At 43.9% G+C, this 4571-nt stretch overlaps 1 pseudogene; it reads right to left on the bottom strand.

Moving 5' to 3' along the window:
• Positions 1 to 333: 333 nt before the first annotated feature.
• Positions 334 to 3040, bottom strand: LOC114087077 (apoptosis-resistant E3 ubiquitin protein ligase 1-like; annotated as a pseudogene).
• Between the last annotated feature and the right edge of the window lie 1531 nt (positions 3041 to 4571).

Here is a 4571-nt window from a genome sequence, read left to right on the forward strand (position 1 = left end):
TATGTAGGTGAAAATGCACACTCAATCATTGTTTATATTGGTTACTTTAGTATTATTTCTGAGCTCCAAATCCTTCTCTCCATATTCTGTCCTCTGGTTATACCCATGACACATTCCTCCAATGCTTCTGTCAGGGACTTCCTGATGGATCCAGTTAACAGAAAGCAGAGGGGGGCTTAGAGGCAGGAGGAAATGAACAGGAAGCAGGAGGCTTTGGAGAGGACCTTGGCCTCTGACTATCACTTCCCACTCTTGACTATCTGCCCCAGCATTCGCACCTCAGCCAGCAGCAGCAGCTAGCTCCAGCCTCCAGCCCCTCTAGCCTTCCCAGGACTAGCCTTGGGCCTGAAAAACCACTTCAAAGTTCATGCTCCAATCGGAGATGGAGGAAATCCCAGTGACCTTCAAAGATGATTTCAACCAGGACCTGCTGTCCTTCAGGGTGATTTTAGAATGAAGTCTTTTCATGTGCACCTGCTGAAGCTCTCATCAGAAAGTTCTCCTTGCCCTGAAAAGCCTCAGAGTCTCCAATGTTCTTGTACAGAGAGTGGATGAAAGTGGCTGCTAGCATGTTCCTCTCCTAACATCTGAGTTCCACAGGAGGCTAAATGCCATTCTCCACCATCAGCGTGAGGTGCTTATGAACAGGGTCAGGGCCAAGGCAGGAGAATTTTAAGGTACTATGGATTGATTTTTATGTAGATCTACTTCAGTGATAATTGCTTTGGTGACACATAACAGTCCACACTATTCGGTTTCTTCCCCTTCTCAGGGATGTGACACTCCCAAGGGAGTCTTCAACTGTGGGAAGCTGCCCTGGATGAACATGCCTCTAAGCCCTGATACCCTGGGGTCCTGAAAAATTATTGCATTCCGCAGTAACTTGGGTGTTTGCCAGCTGGAGAACAAGGCTTGGTTCCAGGTGTAGGCAGCACCAGCTGGGGTTGAGTCACACTCACCTGTTTCTTTGTAATCCTACCCTGAACATGCTGGCTGATGGGCTCTCTCTTTATCTCTCTCTCAAGCCTCTCATGACCTTCTCTTGCCCCACTTCTTGGGAAGCCTGAGGTCGGGAGATGAGGAAGCTGTCCTGAAGCTCCTATAAAAGGTGTTTTGTGTCTGTGTGGTATTTTACAGCACTCCAAATTCACACAAGTGACTTTGGTTCAGCTGCCCACACTGGACGGGGTCGACATTCATCTTCTTCCTTAACAGCAGTCGAGGGTCAGCCCTGGGAAAAGATCATGTGCATAGGTGGGAGGTGGCGTGGTGTATGGGTACAGTTGGTGACATTTTAAAAATAAGCCTCAAAATAAATGCTTTCTCCTAAATTGAACACATTGCATCCAAGAATATTCTTCTCATTCTCATGTAACACAATAAGGTCAAATTTGCTGTTATTAATCAGCTGCTTTTGGAATGAAATACAGGCATGTAGGCAACCATGAGAATGTGGGATGAGTCACAAGAAAACCTTGCAAATCTGCCTGGTGGATGTCACTGAATTCTCAAATAAGACTCCAGTGTTTTCTTCTTGAGGGTCAAGCTAATGAGTGGACAAACTCTGTTCATCTCTCAAGCATGTGGAACTGTTGGTAGAGCTATTGTACTCATTTCAGGACACTCTTTGAAGGGTGTGTGACTATCCACAGGACAACACAAGAAAAATGACACACGATTTTGTTCTTGAAAGGAAACACCATTCCAGGCTGAAATTTTTTTGTATTAGGGACTATCAGCCACATTAATCCACCAGTCTTCATGATAATGTCATAATGCCTGGCCCTGTGCCCTGGGAAGTTCAGCTTTTCCAAATGGGAACTGGGCTCCTGAAGGAATAGGTCACTGGAATTTTCACTGCTATCTCAACATGAGAAATGTGAACCCTCAGTCCAATAGGCTGATGTGCAGGGAAAGGCTGCTCATTCCTATTGAATAACTTATAGGGATCCTTCCAATCCCAGACTTTGCAGGACTGGGGATCCAGGTAACTTCCCCAACACCCATTCATAAATAACCCCATCACCTCAGCACTCAAGTCTTCAATTTGAAGGAAGCTGGCTACATGTGTAGCAAGCTCAAAGATTTAACTTAGTCATGAAAAAGAATGTGACCACAGACACTCTGATTCCACCGATAGCATAAAATATCAAGTCCCTTCAATGCCAACAGACAGCTGAGGACCACAGCTGCAGCTTGAATCGAGGGTCCATGTTTTGAGAACCAAGTTATTTCACAAAAGCAGATAATTCAGGGGCCCTTTCACTTTGTCTTCCAACTTCCACATGAAGAAAAAGCCACACATTCTCTGGAAAGCGTCTATCCATCAGAGCTTCACTGAGGGTGTGTCAAGTAAGCAGAAGGTAATGCTTCTGTAATTAACTGGGTGAATTCCAAGGTGGAGAAATACAGCTCAAGAATCTTTCATTCCTGGACTTCTATAGAGGAGGATGCAATCAACTTCCAAAAGAACATCTGTTCTGGTGTCCCAGGATCCTGATCCTACTCTTTTCATATTTTTCAAATTCTCCTTCTCCTCCTCCTTCTCCTCCTCCTCTTCCTCCTCCTCCTCCTCCTTCTCCTCCTCCTCCTCCTCCTCTTTATCCTTCCTTATTAATCATTTATCTATTGATTTTAGTAATGGTGATTGAACCCAGGAGTGTTTTCCCACTGAGCTATGTACCTAGTCCTTTTTGGTTTTTATACTGAGATAGGGTCTGCCTAAGTTGCTAAGGCTGGTTTTGAATTTGCAATCCTACTGCCTCAGCTTCCAGGCATGCATCACCACCACCCCTGGTGCCCAAATTCTTAATGATGTAAAAACATGTTTAAAAAAGCTTCTATTTCTGGAAAAATATACTTTATAAGTACCTTTTTTCCAAGACTGGTAATTGCAGCAAAGTCCAAGTTGTGGTGTCCTGGAAGGTGGCAACAGCACCCAAAGACGGACTTTCAACCCACCTGCCTGGAGACTCCAGTATTTGTCTCTGCTGGAGCTGAGAGCCACCTCAGGCTTTCTCCACTTCTCAAATTGCGTCATGTCTCTTGCTTTCAGGAATAGTTTTGACCCTGTCTGATTCCTTTGTTGAATTAGCATTCTGCCTGTGACTTTGCCCACCTTAATGTATCCCCACAACCACCCTGGGAATTGTGTACCACTAGAATCTTCATCTAATAGAATATTCACAGATGGTCTTAAGTGTTTGGGGGATGGGGAGGAGCTATAGACCACTTAGAAAAACCATGAAAGCCTAGGGATGCTTTGGGAAAGAAAATTTATATAGTACCACGATACACACACAATCCATATAGTTTCAGGAACCTTGTAATTCCACAGGTGTAGTCATATATGAACTTGAAGTTAAGAAATTCTGAGTAAGAAATTGGCTCAGAGATCAATCACTTAAGGGGCTAGGTTGATGAAACACATCTGCCTAGCCCCAAGACTGCTTCAAACACCCTGGTGTCTCCCAAGTGGTAACTATCAATACAAACCCAAGAACATCAAGACTGAGCTAGAAAGCACGCTCACAAAAAGACTGCAGAACATTGAAGAAAATCATCACTACTGTCAGCAAAACTTTAACCTTGGGGAAAGGACATTTGCTTTGCAACACAGGAAAAATCTGAAGGCAGGAGAAGTCCCATCCAGAAAACTCACACTAACCATTGGCTGGGACATGTCCCATGGAAATGCAGTCTGCATGGTCCTCAGTATGGTCCTGCACCGTCCTGGCTTGGCCTCCCTGGTCTGTACACCCAGCACAGCAAAGCCAACTCCTTCTGCCATTGACCTCCATGGCTCCTTCCAGGCTGAGCAGGAACTAAGCCCCGAGCTGCTGCTGACCATGTCAGAATCAGATGCAGAACAAGACGTGCCAACTATGAATAGCAAGGGGCTCCAGACTGTGCCAAGCAAAGGCATGTTTCATATTTTAGACTCGTCAGTTTTTATGATCTCTTCATGCGAAGTGCAGAGAGAGCACGGTGATGAGCCCTTGACTGGGATAATTAAACGAATTTATCTCTAATCTAGTCAACTTTGCAGAGGGTAGGCCTCTGGGCTCTTTAATTTGTTGGTTTCACCCCATGCAGGTGGTTAAATGATAGCAATGGCCATTTTTAACGGAATTTTTTTAAAATATCAAATTAACATTTCTTCCATACTATAAGGAAAGCATTCTTTCAGTTGTTTCAATAGTTCGAAATTTTATTTATACCTCATTAATATTCAAACATAACTGTTATGTGAATCCCAGGTTTTACATATATTTGAATAACAGGAATTTAAAACACCAAGTTGTATTTTTAGTGAGAAATGAGTTCAAGGGTACAGTTTGAAAATGACCAGCAGGTGGCAGTGTCTGACACGGAGTTTTGACATTTCCCACTCGATCCCCAACCCACACATCCGCCCCCACACCCCACCCCGCCAATTTCAGCAAAGGGTGCCTGAAAAGCCACAGTAAATGTATGTTTAAAAGAGAAATTCTTCACTTCTTAACAGTTTACTCTACAAAAGAAACAAGACATTTCAATCCTTTGGAAAAGTAAAATCATTATTTTAAACT

Source organism: Marmota flaviventris, chromosome 12 (genome assembly GCF_047511675.1).
Source record: "Marmota flaviventris isolate mMarFla1 chromosome 12, mMarFla1.hap1, whole genome shotgun sequence".
Classification (NCBI taxonomy): domain Eukaryota; kingdom Metazoa; phylum Chordata; class Mammalia; order Rodentia; family Sciuridae; genus Marmota; species Marmota flaviventris.